Raw genomic sequence first — 15,723 nt, forward strand, 5'->3', positions numbered from 1 at the left:
TTGACCTCCAAAACTCGATACCTGCCCACATAATCGACAGAATTCATGTTGTCATTAGCGAATAGTATTTTATTTATTTAGTATTTATTTGTTTAACCTGATAGAGATGATACATCAGGTCTTCTATTCTCCTTTACCAGGAGATTACAACTACAATATTAAGAATACAATTAAAACTATAATTACAATTAAAATTAAATTTACAATGACAATATAAAAATTGAAGTACTAAAAATTACCTGTATAGGCCTAATAAAGGCTAGATAATTTACTGTACAATTTATGAACAACGAAAGCGAACTGATTCTTTATGCCGAAGAGTGGGATTGAATTTTCTGTGATTCCAACTGAAATTAGATTTGTAGTGGACATAAAGTCGATTGTTTTCCATGGCAGTCTGCCATCTTTCTGGCAGATGCTACATGTGGGGTATACTATTATTTATACTTGGACGTAAAAAGGAAACTCTTGTAATGGCGCATGGACCTCATCAAAGTTCCTGAATGAACCGTAAAGGGACATAAACCGTTGTCAGATGATGCTGTATCTTAGCTAAAAGAGATTGGTAAAATCTTATTGCCTCCAGTTCTTGAATCCTGTCTTGTGGCAAATATGATGCGTAGTCTGATGCTGATAATTAACCCACTCTTTGGATTCACTTATGAAAACGTCATATAAACGATATTTTTTTTATGAGAATGCAGTTTGTATTCAAAAGCCCCACCATCGTGAACATAATTATTTGAAGTGAAATTTAAATTATAAATTGCAACAACATTTGATGGTAATTTGTCTTCCATTACAATTGCGAGAGCTTCATCATTTTTCAGGCTGGTAACCTTTATTAAAACATTTAAGCCAAATCGGTGTAGCACTCTGCACTCAGTTATAATTATACAAATTTCTTCACCACTTATGGGTACCCATACTAGTAACTTATATACCTCCCTCTATTAAAAAATACCACCACCAGTACGATAGCACCTTTTTTGAAGTTCATAAAAGTCCCGTGGTACTTTAAATTTCAGTTGCGACACGCCCAGTTTTCTGTTTTCTCACACTTTAAATTTTCAGCGTTTAAACTTTTCAAACTTGGTATTTTAGTTCACAGATATGTAGTAAATAAAAGTTGCTCTGGGTCTTATGGTCAATACAATTTCAATATATATATATATATATATTTATTTCAGTTCCTTATATAATTTATTTCAAGAAATAGTCTGCCCAGGCATCCTGGGTTGCCAAAAACACAGAATAACACACATATAAGAATAGTAATGATTACAGTAAGATAGATGAGCCAAATTTAAATGTGAACTAGGAGCTTAAGTTTAAGAAATAATAAATTTGTAAATATATTTGTAACAATCACACACTAACGAATAGAAAAGGGGGGGGGGTATTATGATATTCCTTATAAATGATTTTTCAGAATTGCCACAGACCCTTTAATGGTTGAAGTAATTATTTTTGGAATGATGTCATGGATTCCAAATGTTTTGATAGTGTTTACAGTTGATCGTGGGATGGTGCCCCTCGCTCCGATCATTAAACCATGTACTTCCCAGGTGCCTTCCATCTGATATTTTTCTCGAAAATACGGAATAGTAGGCTCATAAATTTGTTGTTTTTCTTTGTTGACCTCGGATGGTTGGGTCTGGCTCATCTCAAATCTAACAGTTGGGTCCAGTATAAAGCCTTTACTATTAGTCTTGTCTAGAGCCACGATGTCCGCTCTTCTAATTCCGCCGCCTTCAGACGCAACGCAGTGCACCTCTTCATGGACCTCGAAGGATTTGTTTCTATATTTTTTATATTTAGAAAAAAAATACAATAGTTAAAAAATTCTAGAGGCTTATCTAATCAATCTACATGGAACCCTAATGAAGTTTAAATAAGTATATGTGTTGAACCTGTTCACAAATTATGAGAAAGAAGAAAAAGAAAATTGTTACGCAAGGGACTTTTTGAGTTACTCGCTTCCCAAAAATGTAAACTTGTCCATAACTTGTGAACCGTGAGAGCAACAAGGACAAATTTTTGTGCGTTCTTTAAATTATATCAGTAGTACAAATTATAAAAATCCAGCTCTTATAGTTTAGAATTTCGTAATTTCACTCATGGATAGGTACCCTTAACTCTCCATTAGACGCGCCAATTTGCAGAATGCCGTTAGACGCGATGAAACCATGCTATTGTTTCTTATGGCGTTTGTGATTATTTTTATTTTAAGGGAGTATAATTTATTTTAAATTTACAAATGTGCAGGAGAAGAATGACAAAATGTCTTTTCTTCAAAATTATATTTGAAATAAAAATAAGCACAATATAATATCTCCAATATAAAAAGTATAAAATAATTAAAATTAATGTACTTGAGAAATAATCAGAGTCACTTACATTTCTTTCTTCTGCATTGTCCATAAGCAGACATCTTTCGAAAACTATTAGTGAAATTCTCAACAGCCGTGAAATGTAGATTGTTTTTCGACAGGGCAATTTTGACCGCGAGAATAATGTATCTTACACTTAATATTTGTGGGTTTTACATAATCCCGTGGTCGAGGTAACACTAGGATTTTCTCCGGTAGCTTCAGTCTCTTGTGGCATCCCAAAATTTACCATAATTTCATTTCTTCGCAAATGTAGAGTAGTCCAACCTCCTGTGCCGCATCCTGCGCATTGACTCTGTCAGTAAGTTGGTCTGCACAACTGACTTCATGTGGGTGAATGGCGAACTGTTAAGTACCTGCCATTAGTAAAAAAAAAAAAAAAAAAAAATTACAGTTGTCCATAATAATTTAATCACTGTTACAGCAGCCAGTTTATCTATTTTCGACGCTCATGCATTGAGACTTTATTGTCAAAACTATGATATGGGGTAAGAAAAGGTATTTTCGTGATATAGATATATTCGTGATAATTTTTGCAAAAGCTTTCAAGAACATGCCTAATGTAGAAAATAGTTCTAGGCGTCTGCTAGTAATACTGTATTGTTTCACGGAGGCGAAACATGATTGATTCCATCTTAGTTTGCAAGTGCAAGTTGTATTGTGCGCTACGTATTTTCTTAAGAATTTCGGTAGTTATTTTAACTGTTTGTAGTATTGCAATGATTGCTGTGCACATATTTAAAGTACGAAGTCCATACTTGTGCTATACTGTAGTACTCGAGTTCCTCTAACTGTACATATATTTAGATTATATTACTGATGTCAATTAAAGCTTAGGAAATGGATGCGATTTCTTAGCTTTCTTCTCGTGAAAGTCATAGCGGCCGAACAAGCCTCAGTATTTAGCCCCATAGCAAGGTTTCTGTACCTTTGCCAGAAAAACTTATTTGAAGAAAATTATTATCCATAAATCGTACTTCAAGTTTATCTATTTTTTTTCTTATTAATTTTGTGCCTATCACGAAATTACCTACCCCATTTTGAATTTAGGTCTAACATAGAAAAAGAGAGAATTAAATGCAGGAAATACGGTGAAATCAACTTATTGCAGCCGCCAAAATGGTGAGGGAGCAGAAAGTATCTAGCTATAAAGCTACAAAAAATGAATGTGTCATGAAGTTCACTCAAAGATTTTATGAGCAGTAATTATGGTAATGGAAATCAGACTCCTAAATTAGGAAGGATTTTTGTCCTTACGTCTGATCTGGAAGTACGGCTGTATATTAATTATACGAGAGTGGATCGGAAAGTAAAGCACGATAATTGGTAATAAAAACGTTTAATAGATAGAAAAGAAAATAAAAATACCCAAATGAACTCGGATCTTACAGCTACTTTTCTGCATAGGCGCCAAGTTTCTCAACACATTTCTCCCATCGTGGTACCAGTTTCAGTATACCCTGTTCATAGAAGTCCGTTAGGTTGGAGAATAGCCATTTGCGGACAGTTGATTGCATTTCTGCATCGGTCCAAAGCGATGGTCGGCCAGGAATTTCTTCATGGAACCAAACAGATGAAAGTCCGATGGTGTAAGGTCTCGACTGAATGGTGAATGCTGGAACACCTTCCAACCAAATGTGTTGATTTTCTCATAAACAGAAGCCGCAACATCGGGGCAAGCATTGTCATGATGTTTGACATCGTCAGCATTAATGTTACGGTGTTTGTCACGCAATTTTACCGAAGTTTGAATGTGGGCTGCAGCATTCACAGTGGTCTCGTGTTTAACAAAGTCCACCAACAAAACACCATGCATATCCCAGAACACTGTCACAAGCACTTTCTTTGCAGATTGCGTCACTTTGAATTTTTTATTTCCTGGGGAAGCAGCATGTTTCCACTCCATAGAGGCCTGCTTCGTTTCGGGCGTGTAGTGGTACGCCCAGGCCTCATCACCAGTGACAATCGCTTCCAGAAAATCATCCTTTCTGCATCGTAACGCCTTAAGTGGTCCAAGCATGTCATCATTCGCTGTCCTTGTGGTCGTCCTCAGGTTCTTAGGCACCCAGCGGGCACTAACTTTATGAAATTTCAATGTGTCATGCACGATATCGTACACCACATCGTATGAAATGTTGAATTTGCTGAGACAAGGTTCGCAGTTAGATCCGGCGGACGTTCAAAATTGCCATCTGAATGCTAGTGACATTCCTCTGGGTTGCAGCTGTTACTGGCCGCCCGGAACGTGGCGAATCACAAAGGTTCTCACGGCCGTCTGAGAAGAATGCGCACCACCTGGAGATATTGCTACAGTCCATACAGTCTTCCCCGTACAGCCACACATGTTCCTGTGAATTTCACTCGGGTTATGTCCTTTAACCCACAAAAATCGCACAACACTTCGCTGCTCTTCACAAGTTGACGGTAGTAACATGCGCTCCATCTTTGTTGCGTAGTTCACGCACACGCTTCTCTCGCTAGAGCTGCACATGCAAAACAAATTGTGTCTGTAGTGAGAACTTCAAAGTATATCTCTGTGAAATGTCAACATCTCAGCCGCAATACCAACGCAGAAAAAGTTATTGTGCTTTACTTTCCTATCCATCCCCGTATTATAAAAATGCAAGAGTTGGGATTTGGCTTGACAGTGCCAATTATGAAAGTGGCACACCAGATGACCAGGAATGTCGGGCGAGAAAATTTGTTGAATGCAGATAGCGAAAGTGCCAGGTAATGATGGTGGTTTCATTTTAAACAGAGATACAATCTCACAATAAGGGCTCCTAAAAATCTTCCTGCCAAGAACTCACAAGAGTCGTAAATGTGTTTATATTTCATGTTTTGTTCTTTGTTTAATGTTTTTAATTTTATTAGCCCTAAGATTTTTAGAGACTGTTGTCCGGACGAGCTCTTATTTTTACATCAACAGTCCCTGTAAAATGTTCAAATTGATCAAAATAGGCTTAGCTCTACATAACGGTCATAAATGTGTTTACGTTTCATATTTTATTCTTTGTTTCGTGCGTTGTTCTTTATTGAGCCTAATATATTTCAAAGATAGTAGTCTAGAAGATTTTCATTTTCATGAACAATCCTATGAACTGTTAAAACTGATGAAATAGTCTATATCATTGAAACATATTTATATACTTGCATAAATAAGAGATCATCAAATAGTTTAGTGTTTAAAACCACTATTGCGAATTTATATAAATATATAGTAGGCCTAATATGAAATAACTGTGTATTCCTATCACTCACGAAAATGCCTTACCATTGTCAAGAAATTAGATACCCCTATCACGAAATTACCTACCAAACACGCACATTTCCAATCATATTTTCTACTAATAATAAAAATTGAAAAAAAAAAATATATATATATACCACTTTCTTATATATTTTGTTACAATAATGCCATACAAATAGAAAAATATAGTAGGCCTATCGTTCCCAAATTGAGGAAAAACTAGCCATAATATTAAAAATGTCACGAAAATGCCTTTCCTTACCCTATATCTTCATAGGTATGGAAATTGTCTTTCAGACATTGTTATTCTAAAAATGAAATAATGACACCAAGGTCATCTGTTGCCCAGAGGCCAGGAATGTTCCGGTGTCCAACATGAAATATTCGTGCAAGGCACAATTTATATATCCAAAAAAAACGTAAAATTTCAATTATTACGTCTTTCAGTCTACTCTTTCACAAATGAATTTGTGTGTCAGTGTCTATGAAAATATTGGTACATTCAACAATTACATATATAGGATGGAAGGTAAGGCAGTAAATTAATTGATAGGAGCCATAGATCTCATTATTTAGAGTAAGTTTTGTCAATTAAAACAAATTATAGGACTTACGGATATTGAGATAATTACAAGTGTTTCGAAAGCGCTGACGGCAATTGCAAGATGTCTCAACGCCGCATAAGTAGTACCCCATACCCCATGCGGTCAGCGACTTGAAGGGGGTGGATTAAGTTCAACTACCTTCTATCGTGTACCTTGCAGCAGGTGAGGGGAGGACGGCAGCAAACAAAAAATGTACTGAGCTTCGGTGAAATACTTCGCGAGCTAATCTGGGGATAAATCTTCGCACAAAAATGACCTACGTAAACTCCGGATAGAGACGTAACTGTTATTTGTTTAGTTTGTGTAATTTAATGTCAGAAAATGTAAATTAATAACCCGAATGAACAAAATACCCCGTGTTCAGAAAAAGTTCAAAAATTAATACAGAATCAATTTACAATGCAATACACTAACAATTCAATACTAAGTATGGCGTAATAATATTAATGTAAGAAGAAATACGTACAGTAATAACAAGAAACAACGCGAAAATCAGGAAATTATGTCCAAGTTAGTGAAAACACTTCGGATTGAAGTTTCAGTCACAATTAATGAAAAAAAAAGTTATGTAACTTTGTGAACAAAATGTAATTAACATTACAGTTTGTTGCTTTACGAATCACTAATTCTGGGCGGTAATAATGAAATAAAGAGTAATAAAATCTGCAAACCACACTCATATTTTACAGGTACTGTTCAAAATGTTCACCATCAGCGTGCGTGCAGCTTTCACATCTTCCAGTCCAATTATGGCGAACTCTGGCCAGTGGTTCTTTACTGTTCCGAATTTCTTTCGCGGCCTGAATCATGTCTAAGTACTCACGATTTGTGAGCTCTGGGATCTCGTAGTTTTGAAATAAACTAAACTGTATCGCTGTACGTCCAACTGTGCACTAGTGCAATGTAAACATCATAACAGCTGATCGGTTGCGAGTACTACGAGACTGATGCCGTCCCGACAGCGACAGATTTTCAGACCTTCTGTACGTCACTCGACAATCAATGTTTCTAATGTTTCTTCAATCGATTAATTCGAAATCTGTGAATTTTCTTATTAAAATACTACTGCAACGTGAACATAACAGACATTCTCTCCGTTGTTATACAAGAAATTAAACCGTATTTTAAACAGTATTCGTAAAATTCGCGAATGAAATGTCTGTATAAAAGTATTATTTCTTAAAAAAAACTCGCAAAAGCGAGCAAAATGGTATTAGACTTTTTGTTCGTTATATTTTAAGGAATCACACCCACAATAATTAATGTACTACCTTACTTATTACCTTACTTTCCATCCTTTATATTAAATAACATCAACAATCAAATTCTGTTCTGGCATCCTTAGTAGTCTTACATCTTCCTTTAGGCTGAAAATTCATCATTCTGATTGTTCTTCTCAAATTTGTGAATGTCCCATATTAACCGAATCCTCAGAAGTTAAGCATTACAATCGACCAACACTTACGATGGAATAAACATATTACATTTTTATGCAATAGATTACGTAACAGTAATATACGTTACAAGAGCGGTATGTTAACGTTTTCATGTTCGAGGAAAAGACTGAAAAAGCGAAACGTATACCGCTCGTGTATCGTACATTATTTTGTGCGAAGATCGTTTATTACATACCTGAAAGACGAATTTCTAATTAGTTGCAATGAAATCTCTATGTTGGTTTCTGTTTAATGACGGCAGGAAAACCAAAATATCTTTCTTCAACATTGTTGCTATAAAATGTTTTCTGTGTTTACTATACTCCAGCAGGCCGTGAAATACGTCTGTCTTTTTTTTTCCCCCAGTCTATAAATGCGAACTTAAAACAAACGGTAAGGTTATGTAATAATTTATTATTCATTTTAATATTTTAACAATATTATTTATATAACATATTGCAGTAATAACATCGGCATCTGCAATCTTGTTGATTTTTTCACGGCTTCCTTAATGTTACTTGTATCAGGAATGCAATAAGTTTCGTGGAGTAGCAGATTTTACTTAATTTTTGCAAATATTTAAAAACAATAATTAACATTGCAATTTAGGTGAAATTTCAGTGGTAAGTTTCCAATTTATAATTATTACTATGTTAAACGTCTCTAAAAATAATATGTTAAAAGCCTTAAGCAGTAAAATGAATGTCGCGCTTAAGAGGTAAGAAGAGGGAAATTGTTATGTATTACGTTGGGAATACTGAATGTGGTATTTCACACTTACCGCGTATTGGTTCTATGCGGAAAACAAGCAAATACGCACGATCTCGCACAAAACAATTTATTCTTTATTATATTTCGGTCATATTTAGCAGTTAATATTGTGACAGCGACGTGAGATTCGAACTCACGACCAGCGTCCCGCAAGAGAGAAGATCGCGCGGAGCACTTCGGGATGGCGCGCGGCGGAGAGGGGAAAGGGCCAACGCGGCGAGAGAGTGGAGAGAGAGTGCGCGCGCATCTGGTGCTGGTAGAGAGGAGAGGGCTCTGGATTTTTCTGGAGTGCCATCTCTAGAGACGCGTGGAACTTTCGAGGCTACGTCGCTGTGGTTATAAATTAAGGACGCGAAGGAACGACAGTAGTTTTCAGTTATTCAGTCAGTGAGAAAGCCAGAGCAAGGAAGCCAGTCTTGTGTACCGGAGTTCGACTCGAGTGTGCGTCCGCAACTGCGTCAGCAGCCGAAGGCCTGGGTTCGAGTGCAGTGGACCGCAGTTGGAGGGACCTGAGTTCGAGTGCAGTGGACAGCAGTTGGAGGGACCCGAGTTCGAGTACAGTGAACTGTCTCTGAAGGTCTGTGGTTCGAGATACTGTGAACTCGAGTGACTGAGATAGAAGAACTGTGAAATCAGAACTGGTAGTTCTGATTTGTAAATAGTGCTTTGTAAATATTAGTTAAGATTAAGAGTTCATTGTTGCTCGTACTAGTCCAAGTAAATTGTCATTGTCGTCGGTGGAGTGCTATAACGAATACTGTGTTGAGTAAAAATCCAATTGTTGACGAGAGCGTTTAAGGCGAATTGTAGAAAGGAATTATTGTTGGAAGAATAAAATCCTATTGTTGTGAGTTAAATAAAATTCACAATATTTTACGTCGAATTTATTTAGATTTATTTCAATGCATTCTCCAATATGATATATTAGGATGGGGAAATGCTTGTAATTCTAATCTCACTCCACTAATACTAATTCAGAAAAGAATAATTAAATATGCCTTAATAAACCAATTGATTACTCGTCCGAGCTTTTGTTCACTGATATTAATGTTTTGAAAATTAAACAGATTTATTATATTGCCTTATTAAACTTCATACATAAAAATCGTAATAAATTCAAATTGTATCATCATAAATATGGAACTAAAAGATCCGATTTTATATGACTAGAGGAACCAAAGTGTTTACAAGCAGAGCTCTGAGCTATGGTACCTACTTTGGTCCAAGGTTATATAATAAAATAATAAAAAAATACCCGAATTTGGAAAATTTAGTAACAGAAATTTCAAAAATAGCGTTAGGAATTTAATTTTTAAAGAATATATGTTGATTTAATATGTGTATGTATTTGTATGATTTAAATTGTTAAAATTGAAATTGTATTTTTAAATTTAATTTATTCCTATAATTTTTTTCTTGACCCACTTTGTGTCAAATGTTTATCATTGTTTGTTTTAAGTATGTGTTTATATAACTCCCTGAGCACAAGTTTTTGCTCCTTCAGGGAAGAATTTATTAATACTGTTTTTGTACATATTATTTTACTAACAATAAACAATAAACATCAGGCAGTTTTGTCAAAATGTAGAGCTTGTATCTTCTGTAACTTTCCATGGTAGGCTAATTTCTTTCATTTCGTTTTATTTATACCTACAAATAAAAAATCTAGAATCTGTCAGTAGTGTCAATATAATAATAAGAAATAATAATTTATTTTTATTAATGGCGGGTAGCATAAAGCCAGTCATGTAGACCAATTTACCGACAGAGTCGTTGACCATCGAGCGCCTTAGGAGGCTGATATATGCTACACCCGCGATGAGATGACGGAGGAGACTTCTGGGATGCCACTGGGTAACGAGCTCCAGTGTGAGCTGGACAATGGATTTTTCCATCACAAGTTATAAATTAGGTGTACGTGGGGATCTAATCCGGCACCGCAGAATTACAAATTCAGCGCTCTAGCCCCTTGAACCACTATGGTGACTTATAGTAATAATAATAATAATAATAATAATTTAACTCTATGACTTTTTTGAATCTACAGTTTTTGACTTAACTTTATCTTCAGAACCAGAGTCATCATTTTCTAGGAAATCGTTAACAACTACTAACGAATTATCATCAAAATTGTGACACTTCCTCTAAATTCTCAGGTTTATAAAATAATGTCATATGACTTTTCACTTATATTCAATAAGCATCGAAAAAATTATATTCCTTGCAGCGGCGTGTCTGTAACTTGACTTGCCGCGCGGGGTCTATCAAACTCAAATGACACATCAGATACCGTCGATCACACTTGCGAAGTCATTATTAGACTGATCAGGTTGCCACTTCAGCATAACACTAACAAAGGTGTGGTGTAAGATGTCCTAAGAAGATCAGAGCGTAGCGTAGGCTCGTCTTAAAGTCTTTTGGCCTGTCTGTTATTAAGATATTAAGCTAAAGAAAGCCCAAGTGTCTCTCAGACCAAAGCTCAACTAATTGAAGATTAATATTTTCTCTCCAATTGGTACACACATCACTCTTTTTGAATTAATAGTATTGAGACATTTATGATTCATAAGAAGAGAGATACGAATTACTAATGCAACAACACAGCGGTATTAGTAAATCTTTATGTAAAATTCTGAAAATCTCTCAGAAACCGACTGTTAATGAAACTGAAATTTAACGTTTATTTAATTCTAAATCTACATAATTCTGCAAATGATACTGTGATTAGTGATGCAGATCGAAATACTCGCTATAAGAAACAATAATTCGAAAAAATATATATATCAAAGTTTGTGTGCAGCTTCCAAAACATGTTAACGCTGAAACCTACAAATAGAATGTCTACTTTGCAGATTCGTATTCCTGGTGATCCGGAGATATGACGAATCTCAACTGAATTTATTGAATTAGCTTGCAGCACAAAGTGGTTCGTAATCTGCTTGCTGTTTATTCGTGTTTTCCTTTGATGATCCTTAACTTCGTTAGTAGCGACATCCAAGACAAATACAGATGCAGTACCTAATTCGTTTCCAGGTTTGCTTGTACAGAAATGAAGTTTCCTTTGATACAGGGAAATGAATGTGTTAAGGAGTGTACGTACACCTTTAGGTAGAGCCCCGGCTTTCCAAGCCGATAACCCGAGTTCAAATCCCAGTGAGTTAACGTGAGATAATTATTGATGGTGTTGGAGACAATGTTTCTAGTAGGCTTCTGATAACAACTTTTGTTTCCTCTGATTTAATTTTACTCCATAATTTTTCTCTTAATCGTAAGGAAAATGCTTAAATCCTGTGTCAACTTAGTACATTTAAAACAAAAAGAAATAAGTCCCACAATATAAAAGTCACCTATTACTTGATCAAGGCGAGTGGAGCCGCGGGCGTAATGTAAACTATCGCGATGCGGTATTACGAACGCAGGAGCAGTAGCGCCACGGTTTCGGGCTGCAGGACTCCACTGGCCTTGGTCGAGTAATACCACAGTCTACTATATACAGTCACGAAGTTTGAGTTTTGAGGGTACTAGAAACAATAGACTGTGACGGCACTATTTTACATTGCCTGTAATGAGGCGATATTAGCGATCCTAGTGGTGAGCAACTATATAATGTTTGCATATTTACTACGTATTGAGCTTCGCGACTGTATATACTAGACTGTGGTAATACCCTGTTCAACATAAACTTGGACGATTTAGTGAAGAACTGTTTTGAGAGCATGGGAGGAGTGATAGGCGAAAGAAGAATCAATTACGTAAGATTTGATGATGTTGTGGCGTTGTTAGCAGAAAAGGAAATGGCACTAAGAGATATGCTACTGGAACTAAATCACAGCTGAAAGGAGTATAGGATGAATATAAATACAAACGAGACGCAGACAACGATCATAGGAAGAAAAATAAAAAGGATAAACTTGTGAATTCTAAATGAGACGGTAGAGAAAGTGTACAGCTTCACATACTTGGAATGTACTATAACCAGTCATATGAGCTGCTGCCAGGAAGTCAAAAGGAGGATAGAAATTGCCAAGGAAGCTTTTAACAGAAAAAGGAAAACCTCTGATAAAGAACTAAGGAAGAGACTAGTGAAGTGCTTTGTGTGAAGTGTGGCATCGTATGAGACAGAAACATGGACATTACGACGAAGTGAAAAGAAACAACTAGAAACATTTTAAATGTGCATATGGAGAAGAATGCGCGTGAAATGGACAGATAGAATAAGAAACGAAGCTGTGTTGGAAGAAGTGGGTGAAGAAAGAATGGTGCTGAAATTGATCAGGAAGAGAATAAGGAATTGACTGAGAAGAAACTGCCTACTGAAGGATGCACTGGAAGGAATGGTGAACGGGAGAAGAGTTCGGGAAAGAAGATATCAGATGATGGACGACATTAAGATATACGGATTATATGCGAAGACAAAGAGAAATGCAGGAAATGGGAAAGATTGGAGAGAGTTGGGTTTGCAATGAAAAACCTGATCTTGGGCAGAAAACTATTAATTAATATAAAAGTGTAGAAACTGGAAAGCAAAGTAAAAGAATCAGTGTCATAACGATGTGGCATATTTCTTCAATATACGGAGTTCAGTATGTTTTACCTTAATTTCTTGCTATGATTTAAAAGAGAGACATAAAGTGAGTGGTGTAATAGGCCTACGTACGGTAAATTTACGAAGTAATTCGTATACGAATTCTCTACTCCTACAACTTTTGACTGAAAGAGTTCGGTATTTGGTGGCATAATTCTGTAGAAAATTTTTACGGAAATATTACATCTCTATTTTGCTCTTCTTTCTGTAACACCTAATGTTATGCCAATTTTACAGAGTAAGACATGATCCAGATACTTGCGAACAGAAAAAATTATAGCTATTAATAACTTAGCAGGAAGAGTAATTATTGTTTGGATAAATCTGTCCTATATCGTTTTATTTAACACTTCACCATATGAGAATAATTAATAAGAAATTGTTAGAATCCATTTTTATTTAATCGTCATTTAATGTGTGCTTATCACATGAGAACTCATTAACAATGAAGTGAGAATAATCAGACAGTATTTTAAGTTTATTTATATACGTACTGATTCACAAAAAATGCCAAAAAACGATTAGAATAACTATAGACCTGTAAGTCCTACAAGTCTACAGTATACAAACTATTCCGGAAAATAGACTAGCGAGAACAATAGGTGAAAATCAACTTCCTGAACAGGAAGGATTCCGATCAGACCACAGCACAAGACGATCTCCAAACTGTGAATCAGGTTATGGAAAAAATTCGGGAAAATCAACTTTCTGAACAGGAAGGATTCTGACCAGACCACAGCACAACCGACGATCTCCAAATTGTGAATCAGGTTATAGAAAAAATCAGAAATATGGCCTTACTATATAGACCTATACTGCTTTCCTTCGACTCAGTGGAACGTGTGAAAATACTGCAGGCATTGAAGAATCAACACATAGAAAATGAATACATTAGGATCCTCGGAAAAATTTACGAGCAAAGCGGGTCAAAAGTCAGAACAGAAAAAGAAGGCAGCAGATTCTAACTAGAAAGTGGACTGAAGCAAGGGAATCCAATCTCGCCGTAATTATTCACTAATTTTGTCGAAGAAATATTTCGTAAACTGGATTGGAACAGAAAAATTTGTATTAACATAAACGGAAGTATTCTAAAAAACCAAAGGCTTTTTTCTGGCGATATTGCACTGTTTGTAAAAACGGCTGAGACCACGAAGAAGTTGGAAATTTGAGTCATAGGGCAATTATTATTATTATTATTATTATTATTATTATTATTATTATTATTATTATTATTATACGAGTACTTTGAACCAAGTGTGGCCTACAAAGTTGTCCTAGAGATGGTTTCTTCCCATTATGTTTGCTTTCCCCATTATTCAAGCTTTCTTTTGTAATTTTACTGCAGGCCTTGTCTTCTACAGCAATATTTCTCATGTATCTGTGGTTTAAGGGACTTCTATACCACAAAATGTGGAACATTTTAAATTTTCATTTCATTATTTTGCATACTTTAAGACAACTGTCAACTGGTGTTTACAAACTTATATATAATGAGAACGGTATTAATTTCCTGTGATAGTGTATCATAGCAAGCGTCTTTGAAATTAAATTAAGCTGAAAGTCACTGAGGTTTGTGAGATCATTTTTTAAAAGTAGATAGATTAATTTATTCAGCAATATTACACATACTGATGCACTACATTATCAGAATTTGCCCTTCAATCCAGTGCACGGGTCTTTTGACCGCAGGTGCTTTACAAAACAAGTCCTATTTTGTAGGTTTCGCCCCCCTTCCCACTTATAATTAAAATCCAACCACTATCCATAAAACACTTAGACTAATATGACTAATATATGGTACAAAGAAAATGCATTATATTATCATACATACAAACATGCAAACAAACATAAAAGTGAATAATTCAGTAGTTAGCATTATCTCTTCGTCAGTTCGCATCATAAACTTCAACAGCTGATGTTCTAAGTTGTCTCGCCTTGAAGAGGAACAATCCAGTCTTTTGTTCGTATTCTCTATTCCCTATGAGGTCAAGACATGCAAGCGAACCCCTGTTTCGACTTAGTTTCGAGGGTGTAGATATTTTCTCGAGAGATGTTCTGTTTGTTCACAATGGGCTAAATGTGTTCCCATGTCTCCTTTTCCATACATAATGGACAGATCCGGTCTCCTTCTTCATTGACAATTTTATAACCCTTCCATGCCCCCAATCTTAGCCACGCCAAACTCGCTCTACTATCTCTGCTACAAGAATTTATGTAGTCGAAAAATCGAAAGAGAATTGGGAGGACAAATTTAAAAGGTACGCAAAACGCGTCCTTGCAAGGGGTTGGGGGCTGTACAAAACTAAGTATGTGAGCTCCAAGCCTGTTGGCCACTAGTCTCACTCCGGGTTACGCTGCTCCACTGAAGGAGCTCTAGAAAATTTTGAAGGGGAAGCCGAAATTGGACGTAACCTCTTAGGTACCACATACGCGAGGGGGACTGAGATTTGATCAAGTGATCACGGAACGGGGCGAGGAGGAGATGGCTGGTGTTTGCCGTTAGGATGGCGAGACGCTGTCATCTGTTGTTCGATGACAATTATGTGAAGGCCGTCGGAAGAAGCGCCGTGAAATCTAAACCTGCAATTTGAGAGGTCCCTGTCCTTTCAAATTGCGACTAATTGAGTGACCTCGTATATTTAATAGACAATTTATTGGTTCTGAACTAGGGCATACGTCGTTT

Source organism: Periplaneta americana, chromosome 4 (assembly GCF_040183065.1).
Source record: "Periplaneta americana isolate PAMFEO1 chromosome 4, P.americana_PAMFEO1_priV1, whole genome shotgun sequence".
NCBI classification, from domain to species: Eukaryota; Metazoa; Arthropoda; class Insecta; order Blattodea; family Blattidae; genus Periplaneta; species Periplaneta americana.